This window comes from Peromyscus maniculatus, chromosome 6 (assembly GCF_049852395.1).
Source record: "Peromyscus maniculatus bairdii isolate BWxNUB_F1_BW_parent chromosome 6, HU_Pman_BW_mat_3.1, whole genome shotgun sequence".
NCBI lineage: Eukaryota > Metazoa > Chordata > Mammalia > Rodentia > Cricetidae > Peromyscus > Peromyscus maniculatus.
In genome coordinates, this window is record NC_134857.1 from 15391728 (window position 1) to 15416103 (window position 24376).

The 24376-nt window shown below is 38.6% G+C and overlaps 1 protein-coding gene and 1 long non-coding RNA gene across 2 annotated transcripts in view; one reads left to right on the top strand and one right to left on the bottom strand.

Moving 5' to 3' along the window:
- The first annotated feature begins 465 nt into the window (after positions 1–465).
- Positions 466–24376, top strand: part of Naaladl2 (N-acetylated alpha-linked acidic dipeptidase like 2) — a 1286850-nt gene continuing 1262939 nt past the window's right edge. Inside the window, exon 1 of the mRNA XM_076573982.1 lies at positions 466–594. The gene's annotated coding sequence lies outside the window, so the exon portion shown is untranslated. The remainder of the gene's footprint in view (positions 595–24376) is intronic.
- On the bottom strand, positions 11074–16534 carry LOC143273821 (uncharacterized). Its single transcript, XR_013052016.1, has 3 exons — positions 16324–16534; positions 11938–12020; positions 11074–11450 (listed from the first exon to the last, which is right to left on the bottom strand). It is a non-coding gene; the product is annotated as an uncharacterized LOC143273821 (long non-coding RNA).

Sequence of the window (24376 nt, forward strand, 5' to 3'; positions counted from 1 at the left end):
TCTACCTCCTCTCCAGTGCTCAGGCCGGTGGGTGGGCGGGGTGCAGAGACATCCCAGCTTCTGCCACCCCAGGCTTCAGCGCAAGACCCTCGCCTAGGCCATCCCACCACGGTCCAGCTCCGCACTGTTTAGGAAACAGTATTTAAACAGCACAGCACTGTTTGAGAAACCGAGGCACAGGCTTGAACCTGTATACTTGGTCTAGAAAACCACGCTCTTTTTAATCTTTCGAAAGTTTCATGGGATCCAAAGCATAGCCAGAGGATGGAATCATACAGGGTGCGCCTACGTCTGGGGGGTCGCCTTGGGGCCAAGTGTCCAGTTCTGCGGGGTCCCCGTGCTCCTCCCCGTGCGGGCCGCTCGCCGTCCACCCTCCCGCGGCCCTCGGTCCGCCTTGGCAGCGCGGCTCCCGTGACTCAGCCGCCGGCCCAGCGCTGGCCCCGGCTGACGCCCGCGCGGAGGGGCGGGGAGGCGACGCTCGGCCCGAGACGGCAGCCAGGGTGGGGGTCGCCGCCCGCCCGCCCGCGCGCGCTTTACGGCTGCCGAAAACCCGCCCCGCCGGCCGCCGTACCGCAGACCCGCGGCGCCGCTCAGGTAACGCGAGTCCCCGTCCTCGTTCCGCGGGAGCCCGCGGGGCGCCGGGGCCAGGCCGGGCGCGCGCCGCTCGTCGGCGGCCTCCGCGGCCCCGGGCGTCGCTGCCAGCGCGGCGTGCGCAGCCGGGCCGTCGCCTCGGGCGCCCCTGCAGCGGTGGCCTGGGCAGCAGCCGGGGGGCGGGCGCCCCCGCCGCCCCCGCGTCCCCCGCGCCCCCCGCCGCCCCCGCCGTCCCCGCGCTCCCCGTCCCCGCGCTCCCCCTGCTCCCCGCCGTCCCCAGCCCGACTTAAGCATCCCCAGCACTCGGTCTCCGTGTGAGCGCCCAGCCCAGAACTAAGTTACTCGGTGGAGTTCAGTCCCGCCGAGCCGAACCGGGACGGAATTCAGGTGACGCGCTTCTCCTGGAGCCCGGCACTCGCAGCCACCCGCTCCACCGCGGAAGATGCAAAATTCAGTCCCTGCCCTCCGGGTGGGTGCCCTTTGTCCAGGATCTCAGAGCCGGGGCTGTGTAGTAAGGGTCAGGAGATTGAAGGAAAGGTTGGATTTTAAGCTGGCAGTTAAGTTCTTCACTTCTTGTAGCCCCAGAAATTCTTCATGAAAAGGGGGTTTCTAAGGGATTTCTCTTTTACAATCTGCAGTTATCTCTGATCTCAGAATTTCTCAGAAATACAGTTGTTTCGTGATGAGAATGATCTAATGCATTTTGATACCACAGAAAGAGTATTCCAGATTTTTTATTAGAATTCCAGCAAGAGTGAATTATATAATTTATCAGTTACGTAAAGCTTACTAGGTCACATGGAGAGCTTGATTCTTGCTTATACACATAGTTAACACATATCCGTTGCTTACTACCTACCAAACACTGTCCATGGCGTTAGAATAAAGTAGAAAACCTTGGTTTCTTGGTTGCACTTTCTAGTGGGAAATATATACAATAAGAAAAATAAAAGGGTGTACCATTATACATACTATGGAAAATATAAGGTTGGTGTGTTTAGCAACTTAAAATTGTCTTATACAAGAGTCTTCAAGAGAAAGCAACATATTTCAACGAACCTGACCAGCTGAGGGAGCAAGCCGTAGACTGTCTGGGTCCAGAGCTTTCTAGGCACAGAGTACCAAGTCCACGGAGGCCTGTTGCTGTGTTCAAGGAAAGAAGTCTGTGTGGCTGCAGTAGCATTGAGGAGGAGGGATCAGTATATATGGTTTTAACCTTTTCCATAGGGGCTGCTTAGTGTGTATACTGAACTATCGTAATACCTCTTAAAATAATATGAAAGGCCTTTGGAGAATTCTGACAATATAAGTGAACCAATGATCCAACACATCTGTTTAAACGCGTCCCTGTGGTTCCTGTGTTGGGGCAGACTGAAGGAAAGTGAGGGTTTAAAGCAGGGACACTAATTAGCTCTTAAGACAACTTCCACTAGGCTGGGAGACTGCAGGAGGAGGTTGGTGTGCCAACTAGATGAAGAATCTGGACTGGGCCATGAATGTATTTTGGCTTTCCATGTTATGTCAAGCCAGCAGTTAGTTGGAATCCATATGATACAGAATTTCAAAGGTGGGCAAAACAGTGCTACCATTGTTATGCTAAAAGGAAGGACGACTGGATTGAAACATTGCTTATGCAGCAGAGAGGAGTACAATGCCAGTATTCATAAAGGAGTGGGGAACTCCTGATGGCGAGCCAAAGCATCAATCATGTGCAGGTCTCATGCTGTGTGTTTGGGACTGCAACAGCCGCGTCCTGTCTGGAAGTCAACATTTCATAACGCGTTTTCCTAGCCTCCAAGCTTTCACAGATTTTTGCCTTACTTGGTGTTCCCGGGCCTTGGAGTGTGTGATAGGGATATTCTGTCACTTATTCTCATTAACTACCACCCCCACCCTGCAGAAAACAAAACACACACACACAAAAAAAAACCCACCAGCACCAAAGACTCTGCCCAATGCAGGCAACACACTTTTCTGGGGATAAGAACATAAACATTAGAAGGGAGTGTCACAATATATCTATTTACAAAACAACAGTAGTAGATTACCTCTTAGGGCTTAGTACCCTTCCAATTGGGGCTTACCAGGGGTGTCTAATTCTTAACGGGGAGTGGACTCCAATCAGAAAATGACTTGTTATCTTTCCAACAGTTCTCATGAGCACTAGCTAGTAGGAAGGAAGCTTCAAGCTTAGTTCCATGTTCATTTCTCTGTGTGCTCTAACCAAAGTCTGTGGTGTCTTCAGCAACAGGTCTTACCTATTGTTCTGGCATGCAGCCAAGAGCAGTGGCGACTGTATTCATTGGGGGGCTCCTGGGGAGCCTTTGGCAAACAACTTATTGAGAATTACTTTGTTTAAAATCCTGTGACGTCTGGGCATAGCATTATCCACCATTCAGGATACCTCTGTTAAAACTCATTTTTAAAATGATATATTTCAGTTAGTTTATAAGGGGTAGGCCCCTATATGGCTTTCTCATGCATCCTTAGTTTCAGTTCGTCATTCCTTCACTGCCAGCTTCCTCTCTGCCCCCCACCATCTCTGTTTAAATCTTTTTATCTCTAGTGTTTCCTTCCTACCCAGATGTCTGTATCACATGTGACTTTCTTCTCCCTCCTCATCAAGATCTCATCAGTCTTGACTCCTTTCCTGCTTCCAGACCTGTGCAGATATTCCAGTCAAGCACAGAAACATAAAATTCAAAGCTAGGAAGGATACACGAGAGAGACTATGATATTTGTCTTTCTGAGATGCCTTACTCATTCAATATATTTTCTCTTTAGTGATGAATAGAGTTATATTTTCAATAGGTACCACATTTTCAATATTTGTTAGTTTATGGACATCGAGGTTGATTTCATTCCCTAGCTACAGTGAATAGACCAGCATTTAACATGGATATTAATCTGTAAGAGGACATAGAGTCCTGGCATATGGGCCAGGAACTGTATACCTGGGTCATATGGTAGTTTTATATTTTGTTTTTTGAGAACCTTGTAGATGGATTCCCATACTGCTCTAGCAGTTTACATTCTCACCAACATTGTATGAAGACACCCTTTCCCCATATCCTCACTAGCATCTGTCCTTTTTGTTTTTTCCTGATAATAGCTATTTTGATGGGAGTGAGATGGAAAGTTGTTTTAATTTGTGATTCTCTGATAGCTAACGATGTTGAACATATTTAAACGTGTTTATTGATTATTATATTTCTTCTTGTAAAAATTCTGATCAATTTCATAGCCCACACCCCCATCTTATTGAGTTATCAGAAAAATGGGGCGTTGGTCCATGCTAAGCCTGTGCTCTGTTGCATTAGTACAGACCCAGCTCTGATACTCTTGGCTTTTGATGTACAAAGTTTGATGGAATGAAGAGAATGTTGAATCTGGTAGTATATTTAAGTATGGAGAGGTGGCATTAAATTTAGGGAAATATGTTAGCAGAGATTATTTTCAACCTGGGTTTTAAACATAATAAAAATTGACTGGATGCATGAATAGGCTATAGAGACAAAACATTGAGAACTGTCTTTTGGAGAGTGTATCAAGAGTGAGAGAATGCTTGCAGCTGGAAAGGTACCCGTTTAAGAATATTATCTTTTGTTTATATGGACTATTTGTTGAATTAAGATTCAATAGGGTATGGTATAAAGTCTTAGGCAGCAGATGTAATAACCACTATGTAAATGACATTATCTCTGCTTTCACATTATTCTTCCTAGTAGAAAAAGAAAGGCATATTCAAATATGCCAATGAAATTAAAAATATCTTAGGACAATATATCTATTTACTGAGTAGTGTGAAGGTCTTAAAAATCAACATGGAAATTATCAGTTTGTGTCAAGAACACCAGAGCACTCATCAGCCTTCAGAATCCACTGTGTGTTGTGGGGAGGGGAGGGAAGAGATTTCAGTGTTGGTGGACCATTGTGGGAATATATTGTAGACCTTCTCTCACGTAGAGATGTGGGTAGAAGTTTGGGCTGCTTCTGTCCCTGGCTGTGGTGAGCTAGTAGCATTGCTCTTCTCCTGTCAGCCCTGTTTGCCTGGAGAGGATGGAGGTCATTCTGTGTCAAGAGGCTGCAACTGTGTCCCCTAGACCAAATCTAGCCTGTCACTTGTTTCTTTAAATGAATGTGTATCAGGACCCAATCATATTCACTTGTTTCTCTTCTGCACTTGTATGTTATTTAGGTAGCTTCCATGTCAGGATACCAGATAAAGTGGTAACAATAGCTACAATAACGTTTTGCTATTTACTAAGAGCCAGTGTTTTTCTTTCACTTTATATGCAATAATTTACTTAATCCCCATCAAAATATTATCAGATAGTTTCTGTTGTTTTTACGTTGAAAAAAATTAAGGTATGAAGTGAGTTAAGAAGGTTCCAGGGAACATCTTACAGGGCCTTAACCCTAGTCAGAGAACTACAGACACCTAAGGCATGCTAAGAGTGAGGAAATGGTCTTCCCAGTACCAGTGGTCAGTCATGATGTCATACACATGTAAGCAACAGATAGACTGAGCTGGCTTTATATATATGCATATATGTAACATTACATATATCACGTGTATAAATTACATATATATGGGACTATATACATTTATATGATATATATTATGTATTTAACAACAAAAAATTAGAGAACATTAATTTGAGAGAGAGAGAAAGAGAGAGAGAGAGAGAGAGAGAGAGAGAGAGAGAGAGAGAGAGAGAGAGAGAGAGAAAGGGAGGATGTTTGGGAAGGGTTAGAGGAAGGCAAGGGAAGGTGGGAAATGATGTAATTATAATGTCTCAATTTCAAAACAACCAGGTAGTCTTTTTTGAGTGTCTGTATCCTCAATTTTAATACATCATTATCATTGAGTACATAGAAATAATGCGTGTCATGAAGAGAACTTTAATCAGAAAGAACTATAATGCAGACGTATTTGTGTTCAAATAAAGTTGCATATTATGAAGTTAAGATACTTATTAAGTCTGAATGAACATTATAGTTGAATAGTCAATGAAACCCAAATATAAATAGAAAATTCTACCACAGCTTCCCTTTTTTGATGCATCTCTAGATGTTTTGAAAGCAGTATCTGTGTAAAGTCATTAAATAAGAAATGAGACTGCAAGAGGGCTTGACAGTGTTGGTCAGTTTTCAGTGTCCATATGCTAAGTATCAGGTGCAACTAATGCACAAGATTAGGAGCTAAGGACCACAGCCAGAGTACAGTCTCAGTTCTGTACATAAGGAGTACTGTATCTTAGCTCTATGGTATTTAGATTTTTTTAGATTTCTTTCTTTCTTTCTTTCTTTTTTTTTTTTTTTTTTTTTTTGGTCTTCTGAAAGACAAGGAGATAACTAAAAAGAATATCTAGGGCTCCCTACAGCTCAAAAATGTTACAGTTGTGTAATTTTTTTACACTATATATTCGAAGAAATAGATGAAAGAACTGTATGGGAGAATTAAGTTTGTTAAAGTAAAGAGCCACTTCCCCGCTGTGCACGTAAATACAGATGAGAACACACAGAGACAGTCACTTTATTCCTATAGCATCAGTGTGACTTACTTTCTGTTTCTGATTTATTAGACTCTGTCGTTCTATTTAATTTGTAGTTAATTAAATACCTGCCATGATTTTTTTGTCTTTGTATGAGGAGTAGATAATTGTTCTCCTCTTAGTTTGTAAGGGAAGTAATCTTGATAAATTCCTTGACCCCTGTGATCTAGCAGCTTGTCTCATGTTTTCTTTAGCAAAATTTGTTTCATTGCTCAATTTGTCTGCAAATGTATAGGTGAAATCAGTGTGTCTGTTTCCCACTGTTTCATGGGCTATTGATGTCAGACAAAATTGTAATTTAATTGTTTTGACATTTTGATCTGAATAGTACAGATATGAAAGGTGATTTATGTTGCATAGAAGCCTACTATTTTCAGCTCAGCATGATTTTCCCCTAGCAACTTGCTTATAAATGCTGTATCACTTTTAAAAAGTTGAATTTTAATCATAAGGATTTTTTTCTCAGTTTTAATTACAAGGATTTGATAACAATATAGGTGTTCTACATTTTAGATTTTTAGTCTGAAAAACATTTTTGAGATGCTGTGAATCTTTGAAGAATAGATAATAAAATACCTTATTTGGTTATGGTGGGACCCCATGCCCATCTCTTCACTCTCCGTGTTGGGATCCTGTCCTGCCTGAACCTTTGCAGGCCCTGTGCATGCTAGCACACTCTCTGTGACTTCATGTGTGCATCAATACTGCTGTATCTGGGAGACCCTGTTCCCTTGGAGTTATCTACAACCTCTGGCTCTTCCAATCTTTCTGCTCCTTTTCAACAGAGATTATCCCTAAATTTGAGGGGAGAGGCTTGATGAAGGCATCCCATTTCAGAAGGAGTGCTCCAACACCTCTCACTCTGCATATTGTCCATTTTGGGTGTCTGTGATAATTCCCATCTATTGCAAATTAAAGATAATGACATTGTTGAGATTCAAGCAACTCATCATTATCAATTCTTCTCTTGACTTCATTTCTGACTGGTGTATGCATGTAAAAATCAGCTGCTCTTTTATTTTTTTCAATGTCAAATGCAAAATTTAATTGTGTGATTTTTTTTTGTATCATTATCAAGGATTCAATTTCAACCCAAACACAAAACTACATAATAGAAGCTTGATGTGTTTGTATTATAATATAGACATTTTTACATGCTTCTGATTTGAACTCATCTAAGCGTTTTTGTGACAAAAGTCCCTCACATTGTGTTTGGAACAAGAGCTACAAAACGTGTAAATTAGTGTTTGATTAAAAATGGCCTGTCCATTATACTTTTTGACATTTTTCTGTCTCATTAACTTTCTTTTTGTATTACATACATAGGTTTTGGAAGCAGTTCTCCTCATTGTATCAGCTCTTTTCCTTTAATATTATTGACAAAAGCTAAGTAAGCCCCTCTTTCCTATCCACCCTCCTTCCGCCCATCCTCCTGAACTTGTTTTTAACTTTATGCATCTATAAAGTTCAAAATTCTTACCTAGGATCGTCAGTGTGAGACACACACACACACACACACACACACACACACACACACACACACACACAGAGAGAGAGAGAGAGAGACAGAGACAGAGAGACAGAGACAGAGAGACAGAGACAGAGAGATACCAGAGAGAACAAAGCCCCAAACAAACAAAATTGATGCAGGGGAAGCCTGTTCCTAGAGGACAGAGTGGCATGAGGAAAACCACCCAGGATGAGACACACTGAGACCAGTGATTTTAACATGGAGGAAAATGAAGTTCTTTATGTTGCTTTCCCCGGTTATTTGCAAGGCTTGCATATGAAGAACAGCTGTGATGTGGAGAAATGCTGATTAGGAATTCTAGTCACCTTCATAGGACTCATTCCATCATTTTATAGATTATTGATTTCGCTGAGTACTTCACCCTTAAAATGAGAAATACAGATGCTGCTGAGTTTAGGGTCTTCAGTGAAGGGTACTGCTGTAAACTTCAAAGATAGCATCTTTACTTGAATGCTGTCTTTGAAATGGTGTTAGACTGAAGCTTTACAAAGTGGGATTGGAGCTTCCAGTGACAGAAGTCTTGCTGTTTCTTATGTTTAAAGCTACCTGCATGCTGCAATGTGCACCTCTGTAGTTATGAAGTGATAGGAAAAAATTAAAGGATTTGCAGAGTTACCTTAACATGTTAATAAGACACTGACAACAGTATTAAGATTTAAAGTGAAGCCAGCTTTCTAGTTTCTCTGACTTCATAGGAGCATAAACATGTTTTGTTAACACACACACACACACACACACACACACACACACACACACCACATCAAATGAAAGTAGAAACAGCTGACTCTCTCTCTCAGTAAAACTCATAAATAATTTCCAAGACAGAAGGGTCTTGGCATCAGGAATTGGACATGGAGACAAAAGCACACTGCAGAAATAAGTTAGCACTGGTCCTTTCTTGTCACTAGCCTCTAAATGTGCTTCACTCTTTGGTCAGGAAGCCAAAGAGATCAAGCATCCTTTTAAGTTGGTGCTACTGTTTATTACAGCAGTGTGGGGAAGAAAGGGCACTCAGCATTTATAGCTACCTGAAGAGGTTTTGATAGAAAGATCTAAGGGATGTGTAGTACATATTTAAGGTCTGTTTGGATAATTTTCTGATAGAAAGTACACCTATTTTAAAAAAGTTTTATTTAAAATTGATTTTGGAGAACATTTTTTGAAAAGGAAACATTGTATGTTTAAAATTTGTTTCATATTAAGACAGTGCAATTGTCGAACATTCAGAAATCTATAAGTCTATTAAAGAAGAGAAAAAATAAATCATTTTAATTTTTTAACGATTTGTATTTATTTATGTGTGTGTGTATTTGATGTATCCATGTACATGTGTCTGGGCACCCATTGGAGCGAGTGAGTAAAGGGCTGTACTTACAGAGGATTGTGAGTCACCTTATCTGGGTGCTGGGAATCTAACTCGGGTTTTCTGCAAGAGCAACAGGAAGTCAACTGACATATTGGGAAGTATCCTGAGTATATGAAGCCTCAAAGCCCGCCCCCACAGTGACATACTTCCTCCAACAAGGCTCTTAAATGCTGAGCCATTTCAACCCAACAACACACTTGTAACTTATGACCCAGTGATACCCTATATTCTGAACAGTTTTTAATCTTCTCATCTTTTTGCATTTTTTTCTTATACTTTCGAAATTATATTAGTATTTGCAATTTAAGATTTTTAACCATAGTCCATAGGTACTATCTTAAACATTTTAAAACATAATGCCTGGTCCTGACATGACCTGACATGTCATTCAGTTTGGTCATAGTAACTTTTATTCTGTGTCAGCCATTGAAGCCGTTTGAACAAATTGTTTATTTTCTTCAGGATTTCTTCACATGAGTGAGGTTATTGAAATATTTTTAAGAGAAAATTAGTTTTCTCTTTCTTCCTTTTTTTTCCTTCAGTACGTGCTAACTGATTCTTGCAATGCTTCTCGCCCTCTTCTTTCTACTTTGCAAATCTTGTTCTATATACCGTTTTGGCAGCTTGAGAGAAGTTGGAATAGGTATATCATAGACCTATATAGGCAAAGAGGACATGACTGCTTTCAAGTTACCATGAACCTCAGCAGGAGGCCATTTTTCATCTCTAGAGCCATACATACACTTTGTGACAATCTTTGTGAAGATTTAAATACAAAGTGTGGCATGAAGAAGTGCTTATTTATGGTGCAGGTTTTTTTTTTCTAGTATCACACATTTTTATCATAGTTATATGCAAAACTAGTATTTCATGCCATTAATAGCAAGGCTCTGTGAATTTAGTATTGATTTTTATGAATAATTTACTTCTTACTGATCTCAAGAGTACAGCAGTTTCTCCATATTATGTTCTAAACATCCTATTGGATACCAAGCCATATATGAGTTTAATAATTCTTTTCAATAAAATTCATCACTTTGTAGAATAAGGTAAGTACCACTGTAGACTCTACCATGGAAAGAAAAAGAAAAGGTCTTTAACATCCTTGTGAGATGTGTGGATTTTCTCCTAACTTAAGTAGTTTTTATTTGTATTGGGAAAATGCTACAACTTTGTGTTGGATTCGATTACTAATCAAAATATATATATTTCTTTGGGACCAATTTTTTCCCTCAAAATTCTTTTTATTTGACATAATTATAGTTTATTTAAAAAATATATGTGAAAAACATCTCACTGAAGTGTTGAAATGATTTCTGGGAAGATAAAATGTGTATTTATTAATTAAAATCTATACTTATCGACCTGTTTTTAGAATAACATTTGAATTTCTATATGATAGTTCTTTTATTCACCCTAAAAAACTTAGAAGACAGGGCTGGAGAGATGGCTCAGCAGTTAAGAGCACTGGCTGCTCTTCCAGAGGTCCTGAGTTCAATTCCCAGCAACCACATGGTGGCTCACAACCATCTGTAATGAGATCTGGCACACAGACAGAACACTGTATACATAATAAATAAATAAATCTTTAAAAAAATAAAAAATAAAAAAACTTAGAAGACAACAGAACTTTCCAATAGCTCCCTCAAGACCCTGTGTGTTTGTTTACATGTCTGTGTGTGGGTGAGATAATTGCTTCTTGAGTATCTAAGATTACAATAATGCACAAATACCTGTCATTTCATTAAAAGAGTAATTTGTGGTGGAAAATGCATTTTGTGTTATGGTTATATTAACTTAATATTTTTCATATAAAACATTGTTTTTAGAGTTTTTTTAATGTAACAATACTTTTAATCTTTGTTACATGGTCATTTAATGCCATTGTTTTGTAGAGAACACATAAGAAAATACAAAAAATATTCAATTTTGTTTTTGACTTTTTTCTTACACATTTATTAATTTTTTCTTAAATTAATCTGTTGGTAGAGGGGTGTCAGTATATGCATATGGAGTAAGGATATTCTTTTCTGTTATAAGAGCTTTTGTCCTTTGTTGTTGAAAAATCCTTTAGGGCTCACCATGAACAGCTTATTATATACTTGAGCAAGATTATGCAGCCACCATTTTCCAATAGGAAATCAAGTCAGCATTCCAACAGTTTCGAATTCGTAACAAATACGCTCACATCAGAAGCAACATTTTCTTCTCTGTTCTAAGTTGATTAAACGATAGTCAACTTGCAAAGATTTAAGAAATAGAAAAAAGCTGTTGATCTACGAAGAGAGGGACAAAGGTATGTAAGTCCTTTGAAAAGTGCTCTGACGGTGCTAAACTGATGTGGAGGTGTCTGCAGATGTTGTCCGTATTGCAATGGCGTGGCTCCTGAACAATGAAAGGAGACCTGGAATCAAGATTGTGAGGAAACAATTTAGAGAATTAGATCTGTTGGTAGAGGGGTGTCAGTATATGCATATGGAGTAAGGATAATTGCTCTCAGCACTGTCTTAATGAAGGTAGGGAAAGGAAAGAGGACCCTTGGAAATAAGTACTAGCATACAACAAAACTAAGTCAATTCATGATGTAGATTCAAGATGGAGAAAGATCTTACAAATTTGTATTTTGTTTGTTTTTAAATTGATTTATTGATTATGAAACAGAGGTGCTAATAGACTTGCTTTCATTGAGTGGAAAAATCAGTAACCATCTGCGTTATTGTTGATGTTCTGCCATGTGGCTGTCAGCTGGTTGTGAGCTGACATGTATCTCTCAGCTTTAGCCATAGGAACATGCAGAATTTCAAAGGAGCAGTAGTCAGACTGACTGCCTTGACTCTAACACCCATGTACAATAAGTCACCATCTTTGGAAGAATGCTACATAGAGCAAACTTTATGTGGATAAGAAGAAAGGTCAGTCGCTGGGTCAGAGCAGAGGAATGGGGAAGGCAGAATCTGCATCTCAGCACATGGTCCTTTAGGAAAGAACAAACAGGACTATGTCTAGCTCGCTCTCTCTGCTCAGTATGCTTTTGACTTGCTGTTGCCTTTTGGAAACAGTACCAGTATTGGAATGGTGAGGGGGAAGAAGGAAAGAATAATGACAGATACCATCTACGTGACATGTCATTTATAGTCCCACTTGGTGGAAAGACTGAATGCTCTTTCTCAAGGAATAGCTGTTAACGGCCTGGAAAGACAGATCAGGTAACGAACACTTACTGCTCTTCCAGACTATCTGAGCTCCATTCTCAGTACCCACATGGTGGTCACAACATTTGCCAGTACTGTTCAGGGAATCTGACACCTTCTTCTGGCCTCCATGGGCATTGCATGAGCATGGTGCACAGATATACACACACAGGCACAACATTCATATATGTAAATAAAAAATTCTAAAAATGAAATAGCTATTAAATTAGAATAAAAGAAAAGCACTGGGTTGAGGAAACCGTCATATTCTTCTGTGAGAGTACCACATACAAACTAAATAATGTAAAAACAGAATACATTCCAAGAACCATCTCATATTTTTTGAGGTGATATATTTGTTCATATTGTTCTTTATTTTCAGTTTCCTAGGACATAAATTTTCAGTATGGATGAGATTAAGTCATTTTAAGGTGTTTTAGATTTATAAACATGATACATTTTGTTTATGGAAGGGCTACTGTCATGGTCCAGCGTATAAAGACCTCTGCCTCACCTAATAGACTGAGCCTTATCCTGGAACTCACATGGTTAAAGGAGAGAATGGATTGTCCTCTCACCTCCATGTACATGGTATTGCACACAGAAGCTAAATTAAAAACAAATGATGCATGTGGAACTGGTTTTCTAACTTTATTGAAACTGTATTCCATCCTATTATGTATAAATTTTTTGTTTTATTTAAGAAGAAACATTCAAAAATGATCCCTGAGTTAAACTCAGATATGATTGCTTTATAGTTTGTTATTGCATTCTTTAGTTGTTGTTCAGTTTCTTTTGTAATTAATTTTATATACTTATAAAATTAATAAATTTCCTTCTATAATCCACCCTACCCCTAACACCCTCTGTACTCTCTGCAGCAGGGAACAAACTCTGTTACCTGCAAGACAATCATTCTACCACTGAACTGCATTCCAGACCCCTGTTTTTCACATGTTTATAATTTCTACACATAGTAATTCTTTAGAGAAGATGGAGGAAATGTCTTACAATTAAGCAATTTACACTAACTTGAAGAAGCTACTTCTCATTCACATAAAATTGGTAGAGTAGTCCTTTGATAAGTTGAAAGCTTCAAACAGCAATTAAGATGAATAAAATTCTGCAGTATCCAAGATTAAACCCAGGGCCTTGTGCAAGCGGTCTACACTGACCAATACCCCTAATTTGTGATAGCATTCACTGAAAGTTTATCTATTTGAAATGTTGTGCTGTCATATTGTGAATAATGACCTTCTGTGTAGACAAATTTCTAAACAGTCTTATTAAATAAGAAACACAGAGCCAAATACAGGGGTGCAAGCTGTAGAGATCAGAGTAATAACTGCCAACTACCCTTAGCTCACCACCTGGACATAGCTTCCCAAGAGAGCCTCTTCCTGTCTAACCTGCACCTTTATCACCTTCCTGTTCTGCCTTCTCATTGGCTCTAAGCCCAGCCACATCACTTCGTCATCATTGCCTGTCTGTACAGACCTCCAGGTCTCTATGGTTGGTACTGGGATTAAAGGCATGTGTCACCATGCTTTGTAGCACGAATTGTTAGAAGCTCTTATTAATAAAAACAAACCTGAAGCCAGGTATTGGGGTGAATGCTGGAAGATCAGAGAAGCAGAACAAGCCACAGGCACCTCACCTCGCAAATTCCTCAGCTGATCTGATTCAGTTTCCTCAGACTGGATGCCTCTGAATCCTTGTGCAAATGGATCTCAGCTGAACTGCTGCTCAAAAGCCTAAAAGCTTAACCGACTCTAGTTCCTGGTTTTCATGCCTTATATAACTTTCTGCTTCCTGCCATCACTTCCTGGGATTAAAGGTGTGTGTCACCATGCCTGGCTGTTTCCAGTGTGGCTTTGAACTCACAGAGATCTGGATGGATCTCTGCCTCCAGAATGCTAGGATTAAAGGCGTGTGTGCCACCATTTTCTGGCCTCTATGTCTGTCTAGTGGTTGTTCTGTTCTCTGATCCCAGGTAAGTTTATTGAGGTACACAATATATTGGGGAACACATTATCACTACAGTGCTTGGCAGTGTCCTTGAACACATAGAGGCTCTGCCTGCCATGTGATTGGATTAAGGGCGTGTGCTACCACCACCTGACTTTTGATTTTGGCTGACTGTGACCTCTGATCTCCAGGCAAACTTCATTTATTAACATACAGATAAAATACCACATTTCTGCACAAATACAATGTCACCACACTTCTGAGTAAAGAACAAGTATCCGGCCATCAGTGATGTTTTCTTCTAAAGTTACTGCAATGTTATAAATCAATGCAATCAGTGCTCTAATACTCTCTATTAGCTTTTGCTTACTTTTCGTTCTTATTTATGTCTGATGCCTAAACATACATACACTCTCACTTCAAGTTTTACCTTTTTACACCCATTTTCTATTCTTTATGTATAGGTATACCTATATAGTTCAGTGTGTGTGTGTGTGTGTGTGTGTGTGTGTGTGTGTGTGTTTACAGACAAAGTTACTGTTTATAGTAAAGACACTCAACATATACATTGATTTAAATAAGATAGGAGCTCATTTCTTCTCCACTACAGTGTGTCATAGTCCAGCATGTTGAAGAAGTTATCAATCTCATATTCTTGTGCTGGGTAGTCTAGGGTCTCAAGTTTCTACTGTTCTGTACAAGGCCAAATTTGGGTCACTCGTTTGCTTGCATTCTAATTTGAAAAAAGAAAGAAAGTGCATAGGTAAAGGCAAGTAATTTCATTTAAAACAAATGCTCAAAATGTGTACAGTCTGTTGGTTAGAATCTCCTCACATGATAGTAATGGCTGTAGAGGGCACTGGGAAATTCAGTTTCTTTGAGTTAAGAAGGCCACCTATTTAGTAAAGCTGCTACTATGAAACAAATGAAAATGGGCTTTAGATAAGCACCAGTGGTGACCACAGGACATTCAATTTGTGCCATGCTGTTTGCTAGTTTTATCTGATTTGCTCTATGTGGAAGTTAAGGAGAGCATCAAGGAAGAAGGGAGCCTCCAATCCTGTTTTTCTAGTGTGTGCCTGCTGTGACCTAACAGCATGGTATGTCAGCAGTAATTAGTAGACTCCCAGTGGAAAACTTCAGTCTGAGGATGCAGGGGTTGTGTTGAAGGCCCACATAGCTCACCCCATGTGGAAACCTTCCTTTTCATTATTGGTCTTAAGAGAGTTTGGCTTTCAGAAGTTTCAACAAGGGAACTTGGATTTCATGCACAGGCATCCTACACATGCACATTTATTTTTATCTGTAAATACAAGACTTTTCAGATTAAATATTATGGGATTTGTTTGAAGTCGAAGGAATTCAAGGACTCATCTATTCCTAATGATAGTAAAAACCAATTCTTTATAAACAAACATGTTAATATTCATGAAAATTTATGAAAAACTTAAACACCTTTTAAGACTGCTTGCCTGTTATACAGTTATTATTGCACATGAGATATGAAGTATTTATGAGATTATTTTGTATTTGCAAAGGCTAAATATAGCCCATATAACCATCAATCAGTGAAGATATTTCCATTCTAAAATACTGTATAAGATGATAATGAAATGATTTAAATAGTGAAATGTAAACTTTAAGATTTAGTACATGAAAAAACAAGCAGTATAACAATGTGTTATAACATATAAAAAGTAATGAACTGGTATATATTCAAATAGGTCCTTTACACATAGAATATGTCAAAATTAGAAATAATATTTAGGAATTATACTATAAATCCTGTTTTTACTTTCTATAATAATTATTTTTGTTGTAGTAAAGGAGGTATTTTTTTGTTAAGACAAATCATGAAGAATTTATTTTAAAAAACCAGTATTATCTAGTTAGTACAGCTATTTCTGAGGCATCTGTTCACTGCCACAGAATTCTTGCTGTTTGGATGTCCTGTGTGCCCTTCACACTCATAGAGACTCAATTAGCTTTATGAATCTGTTCATTTCATGATAGTAAGTCAATTGTCTCTGGAGAAGGACTGAGGCCTGGAGCTGACTGTAGCTCGTATGGAGATACACCGTACATAAACTCTTCCTTAGAAACAAGCAGTAAAGTTACGTTAAGGAGTGCTGGGGTAAAGAGGACCTGCAGTTCCTACTCACGACAGTGTATTCCATTGCTGAAGAAACACTGTTGTAATTCTGCCTTCTGGTCAGGTTGCTCAGTTTGCCCTCTTAATGACCTGTATGAATTGCTTTGTTACCCTGTGGTCATTATGTACATAGAAGCCGTTCAGTTTCTCCTCTGGATGTTCTTCATTGGAGACATGATACCTTGAAGTGATCAGAACACGTAAGACAGATCTTATCTGCCTTGCTTTTTTTTTTTCATTTTTCTTTATTAAGAAATTTTCTACTCACTCTACATATCACCCACAGATCAGCCCTCCTCCCTTCTCCCACTCTCCAGATCTCCCTCCCTAGCCACCCGGCATCCTCACATCCCCAAAATGGAGGTCTCCCATGGGGAGTCAGCAGAGCCCAGCACACTGAGCCTAGGCAGGTCCAAGCCCCTTCCCACTGCCACCAAGACTGCACAAGGTGTCACATCACAGGCACCAGGCTCCCAAAAGCCTACCCATGCACCAGCGACAGATCACGATCCCCCTGCCTGGGTGCCCCCCAAACAGTTCGAGCCAAAAAACCATCTTCTGTATACAGAGGGCCTAGTCTAGTCCAATGGGGGCTCCACAGCCACCAGTCCACAGTTCATGGGCTTCCACTATTGTGGCTGGTCATCTCTGCATTTCCTCCCATCATGATCTCGAAATCCCCCACCTGCGGAATCCCTCCTTTCTCTCATCAGTTAGATTCCCGGAGCTCAGCCTGGTGCCTGGCCATGGATCTCTGCATCTGCCTCCATCAGTCACTGGACAAAGACTCTATAATGACAGTTAGGGTATTCATTAGACTGGTCACCAGAGTAGACCAGTCCAGGCACCCTCTAGACCACTGCCAGCACTCCAAGGTGGGGTCATCCTTGTGGATTCCTGAGAGCCTCCCCGGCGCCCTGCCTCTTCATATTCTCATGAAAACAAAACAAAAAATAGACCAAGAAACCCCCACAAAAATTACCCCCCACAAAACCAGAAATCCGAAATATAAAAACAAAAGACCAATAGGATGAAAAAAATCTCAGAACAAAGCAATATGAGACAAAAAAAAAAAATCTCTGAAATTACAATTGAGTTTATTTTGTGTTGGGTTTAGGACTTAAAAGTGTGGTTGACGTATCCATTGAGACTTCATTAAAGAAAACTAGTTTTTCATTTACCAGCAGGCATCAGATAGCTTCTTGGTTAGGGGTAGTGGTCTGTGTCTACTTCCCCGTCTCAGTGCTGGGGACCCTGTCAGGCTTAAACCTGTACAGAACCTGTGCATGCTGCCACAGTGTCTATGAGGTCACATGTGTGCTAGTCCTCTTGTGTCTGTATAAGGCACTGTTTCCTCAATGTCTTCCATGCCCATCTGCTCTTCTAATCTTCCTGCTCCTTTTCTACATAGTTCCCTGATCTCCGAGGAGAGCAGTTTGATGAAGATGTTTCATTTAGGATTGAGTGCCTCAAAGTCTCTCACTCTGTACACCTTTTCCAGTGGTGGGTCTCTGTGCTAGTTCCCATATACTGCAAGTGGAAACTTCTCTGGTGATGGCTGAGAAAGGCATTGAATTATGGGTATATCAGAATGTTGTTAAGAGTCATTTTATTGCTGTTTCTTTTGCCGAACAATAGTATTTTGTTTTTCCCTAGGCCCATTGCCTATCTAGCCTCATGTAATGGGCCACCCAAATGGTGTCAGGCCTGGGTTCGATCTCATGGAGTGGGCCTTAAATCCAGTCAAAGAGTGGTTGGTTACTTCCACATATTTGTGCCACTACTGCACAGCTTATCAAGCTGACAGGTCATCACTGTAGGCCACAGGGCTGCTTTCTTTACTGAGCTGAGACTGTAGAGAGTCACTTTTTGCTGATATTACTTTTGGGATATTAAGAGCTATTCCTACCTAGTCTTCTCAACTTCTCTTCTTCCTGTGAGGTCATTTTCTGTATCAGTGGAATTTGCTTTCAATGTTGGAAGACCTGGGTCCTGACCTCACATTGAAAAGACAAGTTATGCACCCAATGTATTTAGAGTGCTATCCACTATATGCATAGCTGAGGGACAGATTATCTTAACTGATGAAAAGCATATAAGCTGACAGGGCTTTTATTTTTTTCATTTTCCAGCAGCAGATGAAGAGAACTAGGACTAAGAAAGATCAAAAAGGCCCATTTGTTTTGGAATTGAATAATTAGGTATTATTTAAAAGAGACTCTTTTCTTAATATATTTGTATTTTGAGGCAAATATGAAATAGCGTCTCATGTGTCACAACACAATTTCATGGTTGTTGAATAATCTGTAAATAATGTCTAAATGAATATAAATTTTTTGTGAAAATTTCTGTAGGCTATTGACTTACAAATTTTAATTAATAAACTTAAGATTCATTTAGAATCACTGAATGTAGTCATGAGGTTTCAAAGTTTGAGATCTGCAGTCACAAGTTTCCACTTATTGGTGACATTGTAAGCCTTACAAGGAACAAGACTATTTGAAGAATTAGTGTGTAGTGGCAAGGAATAAGAATTAAAATGCATTTTGCCAGAGAGGTTTTGACCTCATTAATGTTTCAAACCAACCTCACCTACCCCTAAAAGGATCTATTTGAAAGCCAGTACTATTTTTACATAGTAATTAATGTGGTCAGGAGATTGATAACATCTGTGCTTTTGTAGTACTGTGTTTCTTACAAAGTTCTGGTGCTGTCACATCCTTCATTACTCATCAGGTTCTCCATATTCTGCATTTAAACAATCTCTCTTCTGATAAGGTACTCAGTGTCATCATGTTTGAGTCTGTGCTAGGCACAAAGCTTAGCATATGGTGTGTGAAACTAATTCTGCCTGGCTGGCCTGCTCTCAAGGGACTGCTCATGCACCATGGGTATGGTGGTGGGATGCATATGCTTTTCCAGTGTTACATCTCAAACTAGGTGAAACAGCAGAGAATATTATTATTGGGGGGACCTAGCAGCCCTGAACATTGACACAGGCTTGTTTACTTCTCGGTCATTCCCAATCTGTTATAAACGTCAACCTAGGAATAAGACTTATCTTTGTAAAAATACAGTATAAAGGAGAAAACTCAGCTTTTTTTTTTTTTTTAAGGAGAGAGGTACTATTTCATAAATAGTGTTCAGAAGTTTCATAAACTGTGAAAAATACTTAGATTCTTCCCTATTAACTTAGTATAAAACAAATTTCAAATATAATATTATTGAAAATGAACTGTAGTATATTTTTAAAAAAAACTCAAGCTATTAATAAGCTAGAAAAACAAAAAATTCCAATTTCTTTCTGCTATCAAGTCTGGTTGTCTTCCCTAGGTCTGCACAAGAATGGGCCCTTCCATATTCAGACATGGATGAAGGAGGGGGTAGAAGTCTACCCCCTCAATGCTGACCTGTTTGCTACTGATGAATTGAGGGATGGAGCTAGGGCACATAGATCAATTATGTACCCACTGATGACCCCATTAGACCCCAATACTTCTGACCCAATAACTACATAGTTAACTCTGGTTCAACTAAATGAGTCACAAAATGAGATGAAGTCATGCATCTGGGAAAGGAACTGATGGGAAGCAGAGAGGGCTCATAGGAATGGAAGCAAGATAAGAGACAGTTCTGGGGAAAGAATATTCAGAATGCTTTGTATATATTAAATTATCAAAGAACAAATTTAATTAAAAACTTTCAAATATTTGGAAAGGAAAGACACTTCAAGATCAAAAGCAAGAGAATACGCCACTAAGGAGAAGATTAAATAAGTGTATTTCTTTACACCAAACTAAAGCGAAAGACCGTCAACTATTGTGGAAAACAGTGTGGGTAATACTGATAGCACAGCATATGATAAATGCAATAGAGACTATTGGATGCTGAAGTAATAAACTATAATAAAATACATGACTCTAAATAAGTATAATATAGTTGAGAAATGTGTCTTTTTCTTTCTTAGAAATGTATTTATAACAAAAGCAAAAAAGTTTTTTCTTTGTGAAAAGGGTTTTTCTTATTAATGATATAAAGTGTTTTAGAATATGTAAAAATCATATATCCTGTGAATTTCAAATATAAATCAAACATTAAGCCATTCTTCAGACATCACTTGAAGACTTAATGTGTGGTAGGCTCATACTAGCTGCTGAAATGCTGCATATGAATGACAAAATTGGTTTCTCAAGAAATTCACAATGCAGGAATGGAACACTCTTTCCCTCTGTCTTTCTTCTTGCCTTCTTTGTGATGAAGGAGAAACTACCAAGAAACATTCTAGACATTTGTTTTATTGTTGTTTTCTGTGTTGTATAATGTGATGTTTGATACACTGTCTTGTGATATTTTTGAACTTCTCTTTTTGAACTTTGCTGTTTTTCTTTCTCTTGTGTAGTTAATTTTATCTCCACTTTTCACAATGTTTTAATTTTTCCAAAGTTCACTCAAGTGGTCCATTAATCTTAAACTTTAAATTTATTCGTGTGCATGATAAATGATCAGACATCATCACAATTCATAAAACATGTTGTGCTTATTGCAAACTTGTTCTGTGGTGTTATAGAAGTGACAGTGTGGTCAGTATTTCAACAAGATAGTCAGAGATAAGTAATAATAAATGCAAAGGTTATTGTTATAGTATGTTTTTCTCATGCCTATGCACTGGCCAGTGTTGTTTTGTGAATCATACCCATATCAGCTTTGACTCAGTTTATCTAAGTATTTCAAATGAGAACCACTGTGAAGGGAACTTTTGTCTCTAAGGGAAATGTGGAAATTGGGGATCAGGTACCTTCTGAGCCAGGTCTGTAGAGGGCTTACAGTAAGAACTAAAAATATGTGAAGAAAAACAAGATATAGAAAAAAAAAACATGCACATTTGTTAGCTTGGTTTCAAGATGAAGATATTATTGAATTTGTATCATAATTTTTTTGTGTAGATTCTGTCATGTAACAATCCTGGGCCAAGTACTTCCTGAGTCTAGAAACTCATTCTTACTATTCTTAGTTCTGTGTTCTGTATCTATGCATTTTCCAATTTTGTTTTTATGGTGTTGAAAAGAATAAAACCATTTGAAATAATCTATGGCTTATAAGGATGGCTAGGGATTTAACATAAAACAGAAGCCCATTCACATGTGTGTCCTAGTAGAATGCTTGTATAGACTCTCTGAGTCACGTAGCAGTCTCTCCGTATAAAGCTGGTAGATGCTGACTTCTCAGAATCACAAAGCATGTTGGGTGAGCATTGGGGACATTGACTTGCATTAAGTTGCTGCTTGAATTGGTTAATTGGCTGTCTGCAGAACTTCATATTTTAATTTGTTTTTGAAATAATAGCAATTGCAAAAGAAATAAAACATTTGCTTCCAAGTAGGTATTTGCATATTGTAGCTTAGTTGTTCACATCTGTTTATCAGAAGCAAATGTAGGCAAGTTCCCTGGGGGCAGATATCACCCACGCATAGATTTCAAAGTCTCAGATTTTTATCTCTTACCTCCTCTCCCTTGATATAGAATAAATGCACAGTTGTATTAAGAAACTACACAAATATTAGTCTTTCGTTGTTATTCATGAGTATTTCTGTGAGAACTCTCAAAGAACTATTGAGCATTTGAAGGTGTGAAAATGGAAAGATATCACACATTTCATGGGGGAAAGTTATTGGATGTATGTGTACAAGCAGAGGGTGGTAGGGAATTGAGGGGACTCACATTTATCTGTTAAGAAAAATATTCATATGCCTAAATTACTTTGTGCTTGAAGTCTAATTTGACTTGATATTTCATATAATATCTATTTATGTTTAAAATAGAAATACCAACTGGTTCTGTTTCAGAAACTTATTTAGAAGGAGAAATTTTGTCTTGTTTTTCATGTTGTATCCTTGATGCATTTTAGTGTAGAGATATGTGTAGTTGTGAGATTTATAATAATTTATATTTAGCCTGTAGATAAAGAGACTTCCCCCTAGTGAGAACTTTTAACAATGTTTCTGAAAATCTAAGCATTAGACAAACAATGTAATGTTCTGTGTTTGACAAGTACAGGAATACCAAGGGATGACTGAGGTTGTAATTTAAACACTCCATGGTATATTAGAAAGAATAATGTTATGATATTATTTATTCAAACTGTGGTATAAATAAATCAGTAAAAATTAGATGAAACGGGAAATATCATTACTCCTCTATATAAAATATTGTGATCATAGATAGCATCAGTATAATAAAGTAACACATTGCTAGGTATCAGTTGAAAATTATTTTCAGTAGAAGTATTCATTTAAAATTACAATGCATGAATATTATATTTAATTTTATAATTTATCTTTTTCACATATATTTCTTTCCATGCCTGAATATCATTTTTAAAATATTCTCTAAAGCACAACATAAACTGCTTTCTGAAAAACAATTCTCAATATCTTTTTGTTATAGTGATTTTCTTTTGGGGGAAGTAATTTTCAGCTTTTATAGAATTATCTGGCATAGATTAATAAGTTCTATTCTCACTTCGGCCATGCTTTAATGTCTCCATTTCCTAGCATCATGTATGAAAGGGGAATTTTATTAGTCACACTAGAGTTTATTGAACATGATTTTATTCATGTGATTTTATGAGTTTATTTGAAATACATGTGGAATGACTGATTTTACTTAGACATTTAAAATTTGAAGTTTATCTTAAACGGTCCATCCTTGTTCATACCTTTCCTCAGCTTTCTAGACTTCAGTGTCTACAAGTTCAGCATACTTCAACTGGGGAAATATTTGATGATAGAATTTAAAAAATGAAATATTAATAGGATGATATTTGATATAGTATTATGGGGATTTCAAAAATAAATCTCTTCATACTAATTTTTCACAACACATATAAAATCCATTAAGAACAAACTGAGCTGAAATAGAAAAAATACGATATCCGTTTACTTTTGCAGTCTTGGAGTACTGTTTCTTTTTCTACTCCTTATGTAAGGAATAGCAAGGAACATGTGTATGAGGGTGGTGGTGTCCAAGGTAAAGAAAAACAGCAACAAAACTGAGTAGTTGCCACGGGAAATACATCTGTGGATGCAGGCATAACAAGATGACTGCAGGAGGGGCCTTCTAGGACCTAGTAGTAGGAATGCTGTGGAACTGCCCTTGATATGAATTTCTTGAGGTTTTGTGGTATTGGCTATGAATTAGTGATTGATAGACATATCTCTATCTATGGAAGAGCCCAGCAGTCACAGAAAGGAAGATGCCAGTTATTCAAGGATTGAAATTGTCTAGGGCAAATAACTACATTCAAGTTTGTCTAAATTGAAGCAGACAATTTTCACTGCCTTGCAAATCCTGTCTGCCTGCTTAGCACCCCTTTCCTCCCGACCTCTCTTGTCGTCACTGATCTTTACAATGCTCCTACAGTTTTGCCTTCTCCAGAGTACTGAATCCAGTATGGCTCCTCAGGTTTGCCTCTTTTCCTTAGTGATTTTGTTTGTTTCTTCCGTGTCTTTTCTTGTACAGCTTGATTGTTAATTTGCTTTTAGTACTGACTGATGCTCCATTGTCTGGATTTCTTTCTTCATCTACTTGCTGAAGGGCATCTCAGTTTTTTTGCCTGTGGACCACTGAGCATCTGGCTGCTGCAAGTATTCATGCTTTTCTGCGATGTATACATTCAGTTCCTTTGTGTAAACACCAAGGAGTGTGACTCTTGGGTGCTGTGGTATGAGTAGTGCTCACTTTGTAAGGAATCTCTAAGCTGTTGCCTAAAGGTCGTACAGAATTTTGCATTCTCATCAGCAAAGAATAAAAATTCTTACTTCTCCACATTTGTCCAGTGTTTGTAGTTATAGCACTTGGAATTTGGTCATTATATTGAATGTGTTATGCTATTCTATTGTTTCAAATTATATTTCTCTTTTGCCATTTGACATGGAAGTGTAGCTAGAGTTTTCCTGCCTTGCCCACAGTCAGGACAAATCTTTGTTACCCGCCAGTCCCACAGCCGCTCAGACCCAACCA